The 19,119-nt window shown below is 44.9% G+C and overlaps 1 protein-coding gene and 1 long non-coding RNA gene across 2 annotated transcripts in view; one reads left to right on the top strand and one right to left on the bottom strand.

Moving 5' to 3' along the window:
• Window positions 1–19,119, bottom strand: part of DGKI (diacylglycerol kinase iota) — a 1,705,262-nt gene that overhangs the window by 697,341 nt on the left and 988,802 nt on the right.
• On the top strand, window positions 870–17,525 carry LOC115479258. The gene is made up of 4 exons (XR_003943638.1): window positions 870–880; window positions 9,825–9,831; window positions 12,997–12,998; window positions 17,442–17,525. It is a non-coding gene; the product is annotated as an uncharacterized LOC115479258 (long non-coding RNA).

Below are 19,119 nucleotides of genomic sequence, written 5' to 3'. Positions count from 1 at the left end.
TGTCTTAAGATGTTCCTCAATTGATTTCTCTCTATGTAAAGCCATAACTGGAGGGTCCATAGACGTAAATAGTAATTTAGTAATGTGCCAATATTTATGAATATTAGAAGTTATGGCTGAAGAAATTGAAAAATATGATAGAATACTAGTCATATCCTGAGATGAGATTCTTCAATTTACCATGACTTATCACAAGAAGTCTATTAATTTTTTGGATGTTAATGTGTTCAAAACTCCTGATGGCCTAGGGACCACCCTTTACTGAAAAAAAAACCTGATCACAATAATTTACTAAGGTATCATAGTTCTCATCCTCATAGGTAAAGGATAGTCTACCTGTGAGCCAATTTCTATGCTTGCAGAGAATATGTTCTTTCTTATAGGATTTTAAATATCAGGCACAACAGCTTAAACAACTTCTGTGTGAACGTGGATAACCTCTGGGAGTGATTAAAAAAATAAAGCTTGAGAGCCAAGTACGCACAAAAAAATTTATTGTTCCAATATAAATGATGACAATCTCATGATATGACTACTTGGGTTCTTCCATATTTTTCCGTTTCTTCAGCCATAGCTTCTAGTATTCATAAACATTTGCGCATTACTAAATTACTATTTATGTCTATAGACCCTCCAGTTATGGTTTTACGTAGAGCAAAATCGATAGGGGAAAATCTTAAGACACTCAGGACTTTGAAGGCTTCACCTCAAAATTTTCAACACAAGCAATGTGGTAATTGCCAATGGTGTAGTATGATGATAGAGGGTTCAGAATGGCATGCCCCTGAACATACATGTCTGATTAAAGCTCAAGCCAATACTGATTGTAATTCAGCATACATGGCTATACAGTATAAATTGCCCATGTCAGAAAATATATGTGGGAAGGACCATTAGACCAGTTAAGTTGCGTTTGACAGAGCACAAGTCACGGAGCAATATGCAACAGACATCTGCCCCGTTTGTGTCAGAGATATTCAATGGACAATTATAGACTCAGTTATTGATGGGAGGGAAGGTGGTGACTTGGAAAGATTATTGAATTCAAAGAAACAGTGATATATGAATTAGAAACAGTAGCACCTATGGGACTTAATAAAGAACTGGATTGGTTTCCATTAGTATAATTTGATTGGTTAGCGTCATCAGGTACCTATTAAAGGGTAGAACACTACCACCATCTTTGTGGAATAACCTTTCTATAAGCAAAGCGCCAAACTAGTATGAAGTGAGTATTGTGAACTTTGGAACTTTTATTGATGTCAAAGGGTGCTTACGCTGACATGTACAAAATATTTTCCACAGAGCTCATTTCCCTGACGTAGCTAGATAAGTGAAATGTAGCGCTATGTCGTACAGGAATTCTGTGAATTATATGCTTGATATTGAGAGATACTAATAGAAGCTCACACCCATGTGACGATAAATATAGATTTATTGTATATTGGATAAAAGACTTTGCAAATTTAACCTAAGAGACATTTTGTAGGGGAGTTTCCTCCACAACTTTATTATGCAATTTTAAACAAAAGGACCAGTGAGGAATTTAAGTGCTGGTGGGGTGAGTGTTCTGACCGAGCTGAGTCATGTAGAGAGAGCAGCACATGGCTAAACAGTCCCACAACGATGCCTGACTGAGCACCTGGCCAGCAGCGCGGCAATATTCATGTCGGAAACTAGAGCACATGATCAGCAGCGTCAGAGAGGAGGTGGCAGTGTTTGCATTAGCAATGACAGTGTTAGCAGTGGCAGCGCTGGAGGAGAAGTTTTGAGCTGAGCTGAGCAGTGTGACCACCAGAACCAGAGGAAAGGAGACAGTGAGGTCAGCATGTGATCATAGTTCCGGAGGAGAAAGGCATTGAAGGAATCATGTAGATACCATTTCAGTAGTCAATTCACATCCTTCCAAGGTAAGGCTATAATCAGTTTGAAAGTCCCAAATTATTATTGTGCTTAACTTCACCTCCTTGTGCTTTGCCTGCTTACATGGGATTGCGGGGGGAGGGGAGGGGGGAGGGAGGAGGACAGGAGGCAAAGCAAAAAGTTATCCTGGTAGCATGGGTAGGAAGAAGCTGTGATGAGAGGAAGGGAGACTGCTACAGCTGTTTTGGGAGGGAGGGAGTGTGCTGAAGCTGTGCTTGGAGAAAGGGAGAGGAAAAGAATGCTGGAGCTGTTCTGTGAGAGAGGAAGAATTCTGGGACTGTGATGAGACAATGAGACAGTGGAAGGGGGCTGGGGCTATACTGGGAGAGAGAGAAGGAGAGGATTATGGCTGTAGCTGTGCTGGTAAAAGGGGGGGGGGAGTGTCAGGACCTTCAGGGAAAGGTATTTTGGTTATGGTACACCACTTATGCTTGAAGTGTAACCAAAAAGTCTTTGCCTGAAGGTCTTGGCACTTATCTCTTCCCCTTCTCCCAGCGCAGTCATACTCTTCTCCCTTCATTTCCGTCCCTCTCTCCTAGTACAGCCCCAGTCTCCATCCTCCCTACTATCAAATATTAAACTTCCTAGACCAGAGGATGGTGGTGATAAGGGTTATTAAAACTGTGCGGTCAATGTAAAAAAAAAAAAGTCAAAGCCCATGTTCTGGATAATCTCAGAGCAGCTTTTAAGTACCTCCACAGCAAGAACTGATGGTAAACAGAGAACTGGAGGAAAGATTTTTCTCATTTCTCTGAAACCATTTCTAGAGGAATGCTGTTAAGGTACATGACTTGAATTGTGACAATATTTGTTGCTGAACTGTCAGATGACTTTTGGCACATACTAAAAGAATGACAACCTGCATGTGTGAAGAATAAAAAAGGTGGGAATATGAGCCAGGCTATCCAAAGAATGGAACCAAATTATGTTTAAAAAAACAAAGTTTAATAATTTCCAAGTCAATAATAATATAATAATACATAAAAAATGACTCGACACAACGTTGTGTTTCGGCCAAACAGGCCTACATCAGGAGTCTTGCTCCTGAATTTCCTCTCACCCGATGACCGCCACTGGATCCGTTCCCAAGGGTCTTTTTCCGGAAATGGAGCTGTTATAGAGACTGAATCTGGGTGTTCACACTTTAGTTAATACTTGTCTGTTGGTTTCACTGTTGTTCTACCGCTGCACAGCTGCATGTCTCTCTTGGCCAAACCCACAGTCAGTTGCTGCATGTGTAACAGATTTTAACTTTCTGCTTTTGAGATTTTTAAGGAACCCCAGAGCCACTGTGGAGATCTTGTACCTGCCTAGGCAAAGCCTTGGAGACAGGAAGAATCCAGGGGGAAGGTTGATTTCAGGAGTAAGACTGTTTTTCCTTTTAAACTCAGGCTGTGACCTGAAAAAAGGACAATGTGTAGAATGTCCCACCCAAGTTCCTTTCCAGACATGGGAGCTTGTTCTTTTTTTAACAGAGTAGCCTAGTGGTTAGTGCAGCGGACTTTGATCCTGGGAAACTGGGTTCGATTCCCACTGCAGCTCCTTGTGACTGTGGGCAAGTCACTTAACCCTCCATTGCCCCTGGTACAAAATAAGTACCTGTATATATGTAAACCGCTTTGAGTGTAGTTGCAAAATACCACAGAAAGGCGGTATATCAAGTCCCATTTCCCTTTCCCTTTATTTATTTATTACATTTGTATCCCACATTTTCCCACCATTTTGCAGGCTCAATGTGGCTTACATAGTACCGTAATGGCGTTAGCCGGTCGGTATGAACAAATACAAGGTGATATTGTGGTAGAATGAGGTAAATACATTGGAGGAATTTAGAGAGGGAGAGGAAGAGTTAGGATATGTCCATTAAGTTCTTTGGTTACGTTATGTCACAAGTATCCAGGATTTTTATGTTGAGTCGGTGGGGTATGCTTTTCTGAACAGGTCTGTTTTTAGTGCTTTTCGGAAATTTAGGTGGTTGAGCATAGTTTTTACTACTTTAGGCAGTTTGTTCCATAGTTGTGCACTTAAGAAGGACAAGCTGGATGCATAAGTGGATTTGTATTTGAGTCCTTTGCTGCTTAGGTAGTGGAGGTTTAGTTATAATCGTGCTGATTTTATGGTGTTTCTGGTTGGCAGGTCAATGAGATCTGTCATGTATTCCGGGGCCTCACTGTAAATAATTTTATGAACTATCATGCAGATTTTGAAAGCGATATGTTCTTTGATTGGAAGCCAGTGCAGTTTTTCTCAGAGTGGTTTGGTGCTGTCAAAACGCGTTTTTCCAAATATAAGCCTAGCTGCTGTGTTTTGGGCGGTCTGAAGTTTCTTTATGATTTGTTCTTTGCATCCCGTATAGATTCCATTGCAGTAGTCTGCATGGCTTAGTACCATTGACTGTATCAGGTTGCGAAATATTTCCCTCAGGAAGAATGGCTTCACGCGTTTTAGTTTCCACATTGAGAAAAACATTTTCTTTATGGTGGATTTCGCTTGGGTCTCTAGTGAGAGGTTCCAGTCGATTGTTATTCCGAGAATTTTCAGGCTGTCTGAGATAGGGAAGGTGTAACCTGGGGTGTTAATGTTTGTGGGTTTGTATGTATTGTATTGGGATGAGATGATGAGACAATGTGTTTTTTCTGTATTGAGTTTTAGTTGGAATGCATTTGCCCATGAGTTCATGATGTTTAAGCTGAGCTTGATTTCATTGGTGATTTCTGCCAGATCGTGTTTTTAGGGGATGTATAATGTAACATCATCAGCGTAGATGAATGAGTTAAGACCTTGGATAGATAAGGCCTTGGATGGACAAGGCCTTGGATGGACAAGGCCTTGGCTAGTGGGGTCATCATGAGGTTGAAGAGGATCGGTGATAATGGTGATCCTTGCGGTACTCCGCAGTCTGGTTTCCAGGGTGACGATATGTTTGTGCTTGATTTCACTTGATATGTTCTGGTGGTTAGAAAACCCTTGATCCAATTAAGAGTGTTCCCACCGATTCTACTACTACTACTACTATTTAACATTTCTAAAGTGCTACTAGGGTTACGCAGTGCTGTACAATTTAACATAGAAGGACAGTCCCTACTCAAAGAGCTTACAATCTAAAGGACAAATGTACAGTTAGTCAAGTAGGGGCAGCCAAATTGGGACAGTATAGATTTCCTGATAGGTATAAAGGTTAGGTGCCGAAAGCAACGTTGAAGAGGTGTGCCTTGAGCAGGGATTTGAAGAAGGGTGGGGAGGGGGCTTGGCGTACAGGCTCAGGAAGTTTATTCCAAGCATAGGGTGAGGCGAGGCAGAAAGGGCGGAGCCTGGAGTTGGCGGTGGTGGAGAAGGGTACTGAGAGGAGGGATTTGTCCTGTGAGCGGAGGTTTCGGGCGGGAACATAAGGGGAGATGAGAGTAGAGAGGTAATGAGGGGCTGCAGACTGAGTGCATTTGTAGGTAAGAAGGAGAAGCTTGAACTGTATGTGATATCTGACCGGAAGCCAGTGAAGTGACCTGAGGAGAGGGGTGATATGAGTATAATGGTTCAGTTGGAATATAAGATGTGCAGCAGAGTTCTGAACGGATTGAAGGGGGGATAGATGGTTAAATGGGAGGCCAGTGAGGAGTAGGTTGCAGTAGTCAAGGCGAGAGGTAATGAGGGCGTGAATGAGAGTTCGGGTGGTGTGCTCAGAGAGGAAAGGATGAATTTTGCTGATGTTAAAGAGGAAGAAGCGACAGGTTTTGGCTGTCTGTTGGATATGCGCAGAGAAGGAGAGGGAGGAGTCGAAGATGACTCCGAGGTTGCGGGCGGATGAGATGGGGAGGATGAGGGTGTTCTCAACTGAGATCGCGAGCAGAGGAAGAGGAGAAGTGGGTTTTAGTGGAAAGACGATAAGCTTGGTCTTGGCTATGTTCAGTTTCAGGTGGCGGTTGGACATCCATGCAGCAATGTTGGATAAGCAGGCCGATACCTTGGCCTGTGTCTCTGCGGTGATGTCTGGTGTGGAGAGATAAAGCTGGGTGTCATTAGCATAAAGATGATACTGGAAACCATGAGATGAGATCAGTGAGCCCTGGGAAGAGGTGTAGATTGAAAAAAGAAGGGGTCCAAGGACAGATCCCTGAGGAACTCCAACAGAGAGCGGGATGGGGTGGAGGAAGATCCATGAGAGTGTACTCTGAAGGTGCGGTGGGAGAGATAGGAGGAGAACCAGGAGAGAAACAGGCCCTGGAACCCAAATGAGGACAGTGTGGCAAGCAGTAGGTCATGATTGACAGTGTCAAAAGCGGCGGACAGATCGAGGAGGATGAGGATGGAGTAGTGGCCTCTGGATTTGGCAAGGAACAGGTCATTACAGACTTTAGAGAGTGCTGTTTCTGTCGAGTGTAGAGGACGAAAACCAGATTGAAGCGGATCGAAGATGGCCTGAGAGGAGAGAAAATCAAGGCAGCGGCTGTCAATGGCACGCTCAAGTATTTTGGAGAGGAAGGGTAGGAGGGAGATGGGGTGGTAGTTGGAGGGGCAGGTAGGGTCAAGTGATGTTTTTTTGAGGAGAGGTGTGACTACGGCATGCTTGAAGGTGTCAGGGACAGTTGCAATGGAGAGAGAGAGGTTGAGGATATGACAGATGGAGGGGGTGACAGTATGAGAGATGGTGTTAAGTAAGTTGGTGGGGATGGGATCAGAGGAACAAGTGGTGCATTTCGAGGAAGAAAGAAGGCGGGTGGTTTCCTCCTCGGTGATATCAGGAAAGGAGGAGAAATAGGCCAGGGTTGGTTGGTTGAGGGAGAGGGTTGAAGGGTGAAGGGGAGGAGGTGGCTTGGTAGTGAACTCAAGGTTGATCTTTTGCACCTTGTCGCGGAAGTAGTCAGCCAGTGATTGAGGAGAGAGTGAGGGGAGGTGGGAGCAGAGGGCACTTTGAGGAGGGAGTTAAGGGTGGCGAAGAGATGACGAGGGTTGGAGCTGAGAGAGTTGGTCAATTGGTGTAATAATCCTGTTTGGCAAGGAATAGGGTGGACTGGAAGGAGGATAGCATGAATTTGTAATGAAGGAAATCTGAATAGGTGTGAGATTTTCTCCAGAGGCGTTCAGCAGATCAGGCGCAGGAGCGAAGATAACGGATGCAAGGGGTCAGCCAGGGCTGGGGATTAGTACGCCTTGTAGGACGGGAGATGGATGGTGCGAGGGTGTCCAGAGCAGAGGAGAGAGTGGCATTGTAAGTGGAGACAGCCTTGTCGACAGACTTGGAGGACATGATGGAGGGGAGGAGATTTTTTTTTTGTTACATTTGTACCCCGCACTTTCCCACTCATGGCAGGCTCAATGTGGCTTACATGGGCAATGGAGGGTTAAGTGACTTGCCCAGAGTCACAAGGAGCTGCCTGTGCCTGAAGTGGGAATCGAACTGAGTTCCTCAGTTCCCTAGGACCAAAGTCCACCACCCTAACTACTAGGCCACTCCTCCACTCCACTAGAGGATAAGGTGGGAGGGTCAATAGCCTGGAGATTCCTGGAAGAAGTGGTTAATGTTGGGCGGGGCTGAGGGGGGGTGAAGAAGTGTGAAGGTGATCAGGTGATGATCAGAGAGAGGAAGAGCTGAGACATGGAAATTGGAGGGTGAGCCGGAAGAGGAGAGGACGAGGTCAAGGCAGTGGCCATTTTGGTGAGTAGGGGTGGTGGAGCACAGCTGGAGGTTGAAGGAGGATGTTAGAGTGAGGAACTGAGAAGCGTGAGAGTCGGATGGGTCATCAGCGTGCATGTTAAAGTCTCCGAGAATGAGGGATGGAGCTGAGGGATCAAGAAAAACAGAAAGCCAGGCATCGAAGTCAGTGAGGAAGGAAGAGAGGGATTTATCAGGGGGGTGGTAAATGACTGCAACTCTGAGTGGCAACGGGTAGAATAGACGGATGGCGTGGGCTTCAAAGGATGAGAAGCAGTGAGATTGCGGTAGGAGGAGGGGTTGGAAACTACAGGAGTGCGAGAGTAGTAATCCGACGCTTCCACCGCGGCCAACTGGGCGGGGATTGTGGGAGAAGAGATAACCTCCATGGCATAGGGCCGCAACTGAGGCAGAGTCATCAGGGGAGAGCCAGGTTTCAGTTAGGGCGAGCAGTTGAAGGGAACGAGAGATGAAGAGATCGTGGGTGAAGGGAAGTTTGTTGCAGACCGATCAGGCATTCCACAGGGCACATGAGAAGGAGAGGGAAGAGGGGGGGAGGAGGGGAATACAGATGAGATTGGAGACATCCCGGAATCGTTTGCATGGATAGGACGAAGACAGGTGGGGGGGGGGGGACCTGGATTGGGATTGATGTCTCCCGCGGATAGCAGGAGGAGGAGCAATAGAGTGCGGAGGAGGGTGGGGGAGGTAGGGCGACGAAGACAGGATGCACTTAGGAGGAATGGGGATGGGTTAATGGCAGGAAGGAAGTGTTAAAGGTTGAGAGCTAGGAAGGAGGAGGGGACAAGAGAGATGGTGAAGTGGTGAGGGACGGGGGTGAATAGGGTATTGCAGTAGTGAGTAGGTCTGGAGAGGACATGGGTGGGCAGTGAGTTTCAGCGGTAGACAGCGGTAGGGGGAGGGGAAAAGATTAGGAAGGGATAGGGCAAGGAAGAGAATGTGTACAGGGGCCATAAGTAGTGACTGAGGCAGGTAGGTTGGTAGATGGGCTGAGAAGAGGTTGATGGGTTGGCGAGCAGGTAAGTCAATGAGCTAACAAGCTAGCAGGCAGGGAGGCAGAGAAGAAGTTGATGGGCTGGTGAGTAGGTAAGTCAATGGGCTGACAAGCTAGCAGGCAGGGAGGCAGGGAGGCTGAGAAGAAGTTGATGGGCTGGCGAGCAGGTAAGTCAATGGGCTGACAAGCTAGCAGGCAGGAGGGCAAAATCAGGCAGGGCTGAGCAGGTAAGTCACTGGGCTGACAAGCTAGCTAGCAGGCAGGCAGGCAAGCAGGTTGGTTGATGGGCTAGAAGTCAGGCAGGCAGGTTGGTTGATGGGCTAGTAGTCAGGCAGAACTGGGGCGGCTGGAACGGGCGGACTAGAGCAAGCAGGAATGGACTGACGGGAACAAGCTGGAGCAGGTGGACTGGAACATGCTGGGAAGAAGCCATGCAAATGGACTGGAATGAGCAGGAACGGACGGACTGGATTCCAAAATAATCTAGGAGTCTTAGCAGTATATTATGGTTAACCATGTCGAACGCACTGGACATGTCAAATTGGAGTAGAAGAATGCTTTTGCCTATTGCTATTTCCTGCTTGAATTTAGTTAGGAGAGTAAGTAGTACTGTTTCGGTGCTGTGTAGGGGGCGAAATCCTGATTGTGACTCATGTAGTATAGTGAATTTGTTTATGTAATCATTAAGTTGTTTGGTTACCAGTCCTTCCATTAGTTTGACTACTAATGGGATAGATGCTACTGGGCGGTAGTTGGTGATGTCATTTGTTTTTTTTCTTGGTGTCTTTTGGTATTGGGGTGAGTAGGATGTTGCCTTTTTCTTTAGAGAAGAAACCTTGTTGAAGCATGAAGTTTAAGTGGGATGTGAGATCTGTTATGAAGCGGTGGGGGCAGATGGTATTAAGTAGCTGGGGCAGGTGTCCAATTGACAGTGGCTGTTGGAGTATCTTTTAATCGCCTGGGTAACTGTGTCGGCGCTGAGGAGAGCGAAATTTGACCATATTCGGTCCGCTGGCTATTCATCAGGGGTTGGGTCTAGGCCATTAATGAAGTTTTCTATGTCGGTGTTATCCTGAGGTAGAGTTTTGCGTAGGTTCGCAATTTTTTCATTGAAATATTTAGCAAGGTTGTCTGCAGATGGGATGTCAGTGTTGGTTGTGATGACCGGCGTTGTATCTAGTAGTTTGCTCACGAGATGGTATAGTTTCTTTGTGTTTTTGTAATCCGGACCAATTTTAGTTTTGTAGTAGACCTTTTGGTCTGTCTTATTGCGTATTTGTATTTCCTTTGTAGTTGTTTCCATGCGTTGAGTGTTTGTTCGTGTTTTATTTTTTTTCCATGCGCGTTTAGCTGTGTAACACCAAAAAAGATAAACCAAATTTTTCTCTGTCCTTTTACTATGAAAACAATAGTGAGAATGTTTTGGAGACTGCAGCTTGCAGATGCTAATGCTAAAAAGCGGAGGGAAGCCCACAGCAGAGATTGTTTCCATAACATGCCTTTTTTTTATTTGTGCTTTTGTAGCAAAAATAAAATTGCAATGATTATACATTTTTCTAATAATGGCTTTTTACTCCACCAGAGAAGGATTCATCAGTAGTAGTAGTAGTATATCTTGGGGTATGTTATACAACGATGCAATTAAGTCCATCAGATTTCTTGCATTGAGTTTTTGTACATTTTGGGTTTTAATTACCCAGCCTTCATTTAACTTTGTATAGGCTGCATTCAGGTGCCTGTGTTTGAAGAATCAGGTCTGTACATAATGCAATTACTGTTTAGTGGAAAGGACTTCTTAGTTTTATTATCTCAATGGAAAAGCACAGAGATAACTTGTTAATAAACATCTATCAGTCAAGTTTTTCTGCTTTTACCTTGTTGACAATTGTACCCTGCAGTTTGAATTATTTGTCAAGTAAGAGACTATGGTGAATTTTATGAAGTATAAATAAACTGATTTTGGGGCATAATACCATTGCAAAGGATTCATGTATACGTGAATTATTAGCAAATGTAGAAACTCCTTATGCTGGTTAGGCAGCTAAAGGCTACTGCCTTAGTGTAACATCTACACTGCATTCCCCATTCTTTAGTACTGTCATCTCCACTGTCGCCCTTCCGGAAACTCTCCTGAGCATCAGGAGTAGGTGCTGTAATTTAATATTAGATTTTGGAGACAGACTGGGTACACCTGCATCCTGATGGTGTTTCATCCTGGCCAGAGGCTGATTCTGTATGTCATTGTATGACATCAGAAGTAAAGGGGTGATATGGAACACAAAGGGCCCTGTTTACTAAGATGCGCTAGCATTTTTAGCACACATTAAAATTAGAGTGCACTAAATGCTAGAGACACCCATAGGAATATATGGGTGTCTTTAGCCTTTAGTGGGTGCTGTTTAGCACACGCTAAAAATACTAGCGCACCCTTAGCGTAGCTTAGTAAACAGGGTCATAAAGATTACAAGAAAGTGGATTAAATTGGGGTTAGAGCCTGTTATCAGCTCTTCTGAGTATTTATTTAGATTTTGCTCACACCTTTTTCAGTAGTAGCTCAAGCTGAGTTACATTCAGATACACTGGATATTTCTCTGTCCCAAGAGGGCTCACAATCTAAGTTTGTACCTGAGGTAATGGAGGGTTAAGTGATTTGCCCAAGATCACAAGGAGCAGCAGTGGGATTTGAACTAGCCACCTCTGGATTGCAAGACTGGTGCTCTAACCATTAGGCCACTCCTCCACTCATTTATAATAAGTATATCTAATAGAACAAAAGAGTTAAAGGATTTTTATCTTTTTATATAGGTGTGCTGCTAGATTTAAGCGTAATTATGGGAGCAGGCTTCAGACACATCCCAATTTCGAAAGTGTAGAAATTGCTAAAGCTTTAGTACAAAAAAGTATAGAAAAGCTGGTTAGTAAGGGTCTGGTCTGTGTTGGGGATAGATAAGGAAGTCATAAAAAGTTTGTTAATGGAGTGACAGCCTGTGCATCTCCCTGAGTTAAGAATGAATGCTAACATCTTTTCTAAATTGTACCTTCTCTCCCATATAGAATTTACCTGGTGGTGAAATGCCTCTGTTCCAGTGCTTTACAGCTCTGTAAACTTCTGGGAAAGGTAGTTGCCTTTACTACCAATGTGATGTAGTTTTATTTGTTATAGCATTGTCAACCTATTCCCAGTTTTAAACCTGCTTTGTCTGTGTTGTTTTATTTTGTTATTTATCTCCAGCTGACTGACTGGAATACTTTGGGGGTAGGCGACTGTAGTAGTGTTTGAATATCGTAGAATTAATTTAATTTTCTCTGACTGCAGCAGGAGAAGGGATTCAATCCTTTGCCACAAAATGTGTAATTGGCTTGAACATCTGTACTATTTGTTTGAGATGTAAGAGATGAAGGGTATAGTAGTTGTTTCTCTTTCAATGTTGCTGCTCTAGAAATGAAATGGTAACAAATTAAATTAAACCTTTTCTCTATTCTTTATAGATTTAAGGTTACAGTTTGTGAATTAATGCTTTTATTCTGCTTTAGTGATAGGAATAAAAAATAGAAGATTGCCACACTGAGTGATAATCAATCAGTGGCGTACCAAGGGGGGGCGGTGGGGGCGGTCCGCCCCGGGTGTACGCCGCTGGGGGGGTGCCGCGCACCTGTCTGCTCCGTTTTTCCGTGCTCCCTCTGCCCCGGAACAGGTTCCTGTTCCGGGGCAGAGGGAGCATGAAACGAGCGAAGCAGAAAGGCACGCGGCACCCCCCCTCCCCCCCCAGCAGGTAAAAATGCACCCGGGGGGGTGTCCTTTCGCCGGGGGGAGGTGGCCTTTCACCAGGGGTGGGGGGGTCACGCTGGGTGAACTTTAGACGGGGGGGGGGGGGGGGGGGAGGTCACACTGCACCTGGGGGGGGCGCATCGGCGATCCGCCCCAGGTGTCAGCCACCCTAGGAACGCCACTGTAATCAATAAATAGAAAATAAAATTCATTTTCTACCTCTGTTGCCTGGTCATTTTGTTTTCCCATTCCTTTTCGTCTCTTAACAGTCCAGACATGTAAGATATATCTCTCAACCAGTTGATGGAGACAGAGCAAGAAAGAAGTTCTCCGTGATGTGTTCCATAAGGGAATCATGCACACATGGTTCCTTATATTTCTGTGTCTCTCAAACGCATAGTCAACAGAATAACCATGCAGTACCATTTTATTTTCCTAATCGTGTTGGTCCCATTCTTTGGTTTTTGCTTTCCTATCCGCCTTATTTTCGAAGGAGAAAGATGCCCATATTTCGACCCAAATTGGGAGATGAGCGTCTTTCTCCCGTGGGTGGCAAAATCGGTATAATCGAAAGCCAATTTTGGGCATCTTCAACTGCACTCCATTGTGGAAATGGCCAAAGTTGATGGGGGCGTGTCGGAGGCGTGGTGAAGGCGGGACTGAGGCGCGGTTATCGGCCGAACAGAAATGGGCGGCTTTCGCTGATAATGGAAAAAAATAGCCGTTTTTAGCGAGAATTTAGGGCACTTTTTTGGGCCCTTTTATTCACGAACAAGTCCCAAAAAAGTGTCCTAAATGACCAGATGACCACCGGAGGGAATCGGGGATGACCTCCCCTGACTCCCCCAGTGGTCACTAACCTCCTCCCACCAAAAAAAAACAACTTTAAAAACTTTTTATTTCCAGCCTGTATGCCAGCCTCAAATGTCATACCCAGCTCCCTGACAGCAGTATGCAGGTCCCTGGAGCAGTTGCTAGTGGGTGCAGTGGACGTCAGGCAGGCGGACCCAGGCCCACCCCCCCCCCTACCTGTTACACTTGTGCTGGTTAATGCTGAGCCCTCCAAACCCCCCCAAAACCCACTGTACCCACATGCAGGTGCCCCCCTTCACCCCTTAGGGTTATGGTAATGGTGTAGACTTGTGGGCAGTAGGTTTTGGGGGGATTTGGGGGGCTCAGCACACAAGGGAGGGGTGCTATGCACCGGGAGCTCTTTTACTGTTTTTTTTTAATTTGTAAAAGTGCCCCCTAGGGTGCCTAGTTGGTGTCCTGGCATGTGAGGGGGACCAGTGCACTACGAATCCTGGCCCCTCCCACGACCCAATGCCTTGGATTTGTTCATTTTTGAGATGGGCGTCTTCAGTTTCCATTATCGCTGAAAACCGATAGCGCCCAGCTGAAAAATGGCCAACTCCTAGGCATTTGCCCCGCACAACCCGTATTATTGGAAAAAAGATGGGCGCCCATCTTTTTTCAAAAATACGGTTTGTCCCATTCACAGAAATAGGCGCCTACGGATATAGGTGCCCATGGAGATGGGGGTTCGCGTTCGATTATGCCCCTCCAAATGTCTACTCTTTACTCTCTCAGCAGAGTCTCCTTATCCAATTGGCATTTCTGTCTCTGCGTTCATCATTTATCTTCTTTCAGCATTCCTATCCACTCAGCCCAGCATCTTTTATGTCCTGCTCCTATTTCCTGCCATGTTAAGTGTCTCCCCTCTCTGTGTCTTTTTTTATGCTCTCGTCAACATCTCCCCCTTGCCCTCTGTCCAGCATCACCCTTCTGTGACCCTACTCCCTATTTCCAGCATCGCCCTTCTGTGTCCCTATCCCTTCTGATGTCCAGCTTCTCCCCTCACTGCCTTTCCTCCTGCACAGCCCCCTCCCCAGGACCAGCATCTCTTTTCCTTCCTATCCCTCTTCCCCCCCCCCCAATTAGCATTTCTCCCTCTGTCATCCTTCTCTCCTACTCCCCTCCCTGCAGGTCCAGCAGGTACTTTCCGTCTCCCATTCTGTTCTCGCCCCCCCCCCCCACACACACACACACACATACACAGATCCAGCATCTATCCCTATTCATCCTTCCCCAGCAAGTCCTGGCATATTTTATCATCTCTCTGATCTCGTGCAACTTTCTTTAAATTAGTCACCTTACTTTCCAACTCTTCTTACTCTCATACCTATCTATATGTTCCATCTTTGCTTATACCCTTCACTGTCAAAATGTTATATTATGTATTGTGTTGACATTGTAAGTAGTATACTATCCAGCTTATTTTTGAAAGAGAAAGACGCCCATATTTCGACCCAAATCAGATGGGCGTCCGTTTCCTGTGGGCGCCCAAATCGGTATAATCAAAACCCGATTTTTGGCGTCCTCAACTGCAGACGAACAAAGATCACGGGGGCGTGTCAGAGGCGTGGCGAAGGCGGGACTGGTGTGTGGTTATCGGCCGAGCAGAGATGGGCGTCTTTAGCTGATAATCGAAACAAGAAGGGCATTTTTGACGAGAATTTGGTCCGCTTTATTTGGACCCTTTTTTTTCAGGTCCAAGTCCCAAAAAAGTGCCCCAACTGACCAGATGACCACCGGAGGGAATCGGGGATGACCTCCCCTGACTCCCCCAGTGGTCACTAACCTCCTCCCACCAAAAAAACCCACTTTACAAACTTTTTTTCCCAGCCTGTATGCCAGCCTCAAATGCCGTACCCACCTCCATGACAGCAGAATGTGTTCTATCCTCTGACAGCCTTTCCCTGGTTCTGATGTGGGTCTCGGGTGAGTGTGACATCTTTTCTGTTAAGGGCACTGAAGAGTCACATCAGCAATACATTGTGGTGGGTGTAGGGTATTGGGCTCCGTGATTCCACTAGCTTGTGTTAAATGCTCACGATGTTAGTAGTTGTTAGGCTCTACTCCCATGGTGCTTTTCCCTCTGCTTACTGGGTCAGAGTGTGCCCATTTTGTTTCCGGTAGTCCATGAGGTAGTGGCCATTTGTGTAAGACACTTTTAGATCCCTTTCATGTGTTAGCCACGTTACAGCACTTACCTTGAATGTTGCTGAAAAAGGGCATTGTACACCATTCTGCCAGCTCTGACCTACTGCTAATCTCAGTACCAGCGAGACTTGTTGCCAGTGGGGCACAACCTCTGATCTGCAGTTAACTGTGAGTAAAGGTGCTTATTCAAATAAAGGACGTTTTCAGCAAGATTAGTCTTCAGGTGTCAACTGCTGTGCCAAGGTTATACACCAGCAACAAGTCCTGTCCCTGGAGCACATTTAGTGGGTACTGCAGTGCACTTCAGGCAGGCAGACCCAGACCCATCCCCCCCCCACCTGTAACACTTGTGGAGGTAAATGGGAGGCCTCTAAAACCCACTGTACCCACATGTAGTTGCCCCCTTCACCCCTAAGAGCTATGGTAGTGTTGTACATTTGTCCCTCCCACGACCAAATGGCTTGGATTGGGATGTTTCTGAGCTGGGCATTTTTAGTTTCCATTATCGCAAAAAAAAAAAAAAAAAACGCCCATCTCAGAAGGAACCAAATCCATGGCATTTGGTCCGTCCAAACCGTATTTTCGAAACGAAAGATGGACGCCCATCTTTTTCGATAATACGGTCTGTCCCGCCTCTTCACATACCCGTTTTCGGACATAGATGCCCATGGAGATGGGCGTTCGCGTTCGATTATGCCCCTCCACGCCATACTTTGTATTGTTATTTGAATATTTTTACTGCTGTAATTGCCTATTGCTCATGTTTGATTTATTCTTACTGTACATCACCTTAAGTGAATTTCTTCAAAAAGGCGGTAAATAAATCCTAATAATAAATAAAATAGAGGACATTTGGGAAAAATATTTAAACATTGTGATATGGGTTCTAATTGAGTTTTGGAGGTTTTTTTTTTTTTTTTTAGAGAAATATATATACAGTGTTCTTCCTTTTTTCCCCCCTTTTGTTTAGGGAACTGTATGCCTAGAAGGGATTTTTGTCCAACTGAAAAGATAAATTGTTTGTATAACGGTGTTTATATTTGACAGTGTTTTCCCTTTTCCATACACTGTAAAGTAAAATGCAAAGGTTGTTGTCTGACTTATTCATAGTTCCAAAGACAATTACCAAAGGAGAACTAGTAAGAAATTACTTTTCTTAGAGCAAGTGAAGAGTTTATAAGGTGTTAATCATAAATAAAATTAGCACAATATTTTTAAATGCTTTGCTCTGTTAAAATTGGGATGCTCATGTGCTTTTATTTCTCTAATTTGTTTTTCCATAATTGAAGTGTAGTTGGTTACAGAGAAAGCCACAAAAAGATTTAAAGTTATGTTTTGAATTGTATGGAGTAAAGAGTAAGAGTTGTTCGAGCAAATTAGAAGATGTATTTGTAATGAGAAAATGTAAATTTGTTAGCTGCCACTGTGCAAATTGTGTGATCTGTATAAAATTGTGAACAGTCACATGGCAGGAATAGGATGTATGGTAGCAAAAGTAGAAAGTAGAGAGAAAATTGCAGGTTGACTGGAAGATGTGTGAAGTGAATATATACAAAATATCTGAGTAGGGGTGATTGTGTGAATTGAATATAACTAAGAAATAGAATTGTGTAAATTACAAAGAACTGGGAATAAAATCATCAAGCTAATGGAGTTTTTGTTAAAAAATTGGGCTAATAGTAAATAAATTATAAAAGAGATTATTAATAAAAATAACAACAAGCTTGCTAGAAGTTATGTTGAAAGTGACTGACTTATGGCCTAAACAAATATACATAAGTAATGCCACACTGGGAAAAGACCAAGGGTCCATCGAGCCCAGCATCCTGTCCACTTTAGCGGCCAATCCAGGCCAAGGGCACCTGGCAAGCTTCCCAAACGTACAAGCATTCTATACATGTTATGAGGCTCTCATTGCAATGATATGTTTAACTGATTTACTGTTTTGAGCTATGTTGCAGGATTAAAGAGCTTTCATTTAATAGTTAGTTGAAGCCTTCCAGAGAAGCACAACATCCTTTATATAGAAGACTAAGCTACGTGAAAGGTGCCTTAGCACATGTCTCCACTTCAACCATGTAAAGGCCTAGTATGACGGTGCACTGGGGAGTGGGAAGTATTGCTGGGCTGCTGAAGTTGCCTGGCGGTACTTCCTTTTTAGCGAGTGGTAAGCCCACGTTGGGCTCACTGCCACTTTGTAAAAGGGGGCCCTTGGTTTGTCCATAGCGCTCTTTATAAAGAGGATGAGAGGAGGGAATTGTGGAACTGAGAAAGAAAGAGATAAACTTATGTCTTTAAAAGACATAAGTGAGTTATTTACAAATGTGGCTTAGCAGACCCCAGGAGAAGGCCAAAAAGCACAACTAAAGATGTTTACTACAGATTTCTTTTCTGTATTGACAAAGAAAGGTCATTAGATAAGAGAGAGGTTTACAGAAGGTCTGAAACAGACCAATATTTGTGATAGATGTCTTCTTTTGGAGTATATTTTATGTTTAAATAAAGAAAACAGGTCATAAATGTTAGTTTATTATTAAAAGTAGTTCAGAAATGCTTGTAATGTTTTCCCATTGAACTATGCCCTTATGCTTTAGACTTATACAGTGAAGTTACTTGCCTGTAGCAGGTATTCTCCGAGGACAGCAGGCTGATTGTTCTCACGATTGGGTGACGTCCGACGGTAGCCCCAGATCGGAAGATCTTCCTAGCAACAAAGTTTGCTAGCCCTCGCGTGTACATGCACGAACCGCGCATGCATGACCGTCTTCCCGCCTGTAGCGCGAGCGTGCTCCTCAGTCCAGTAGAAAGCAAAAGACAAGGGAAGACACAACTCCAAAGGGGAGGAGGGCAGGTTTGTGAGAACAATCAGCCTGCTGTCCTTGGAGAATACCTGCTACAGGTAAGTAACTTCGCTTTCTCCGAGGACAAGCAGGCTGCTTGTTCTCACGACTGGGGTATCCCTAGCACCCAGGCTCACTCAAAACAACAAACAGAGGTCAATTGGGCCTCGCAACGGCGAGGACATAACTGAGATTGACCTAAATAGAACCAACTAACTGAGAGTGCAGCCTGGAACAGAATAAAACTGGGCCTAGGGGGGTGGAGTTGGATTCTAAACCCCGAACAAATTCTGCAGCACCGACTGCCCGAACCGACTGTCACGTCGAGTATCCTGCTGTAGGCAGTAATGAGATGTGAATGTGTGGACAGCTGACCACGTCGCAGCCTTGCAAATCTCTTCAATAGTGGCTGACTTCAAGTAGGCCACTGACGCTGCCATGGCTCTAACACTATGAGCTGTGACATGACCCTCAAGTCAGCCCAGCTTGGAAGTAAGTGAAGGAAATGCAATGTGCTAGCCAATTGGAGATGGTGCGGTTCCCGACAGACACTCCCCTTCTGTTGGGATCAAAAGAAACAAACATTTGGGCAGACTGTCTGAATGGGCTTGTCCACTCCAGATAGAAGGCCAATGCTCGCTTGCAGTCCAATGTGTGCAAATTATGTTCAGCATGGCAGGTATGAGGACGGGGAAAGAATATTGGCAAGACAATTGATTGGTTCAGATGGAACTCCGACACCACCTTCGGCAAGAACTTAGGGTGAGTGCAGAGGACTACTCTGTTATGATGAAACTTAGTATAAGGAGCATGAGCTACCAAGGCTTGAAGCTCACTGACTCTACGAGCTGAAGTGACTGCCACCAAGAAAATGACCTTCCAGGTCAAGTACTTCAGATGGCAGGAATCCAGTGGCTCAAAA

This window comes from Microcaecilia unicolor, chromosome 10, assembly GCF_901765095.1.
Source record: "Microcaecilia unicolor chromosome 10, aMicUni1.1, whole genome shotgun sequence".
NCBI lineage: Eukaryota > Metazoa > Chordata > Amphibia > Gymnophiona > Siphonopidae > Microcaecilia > Microcaecilia unicolor.
The sequence above is the reverse complement of the archived record's forward strand: the minus strand, read 5'-3'. Positions and strand labels throughout refer to the sequence as shown.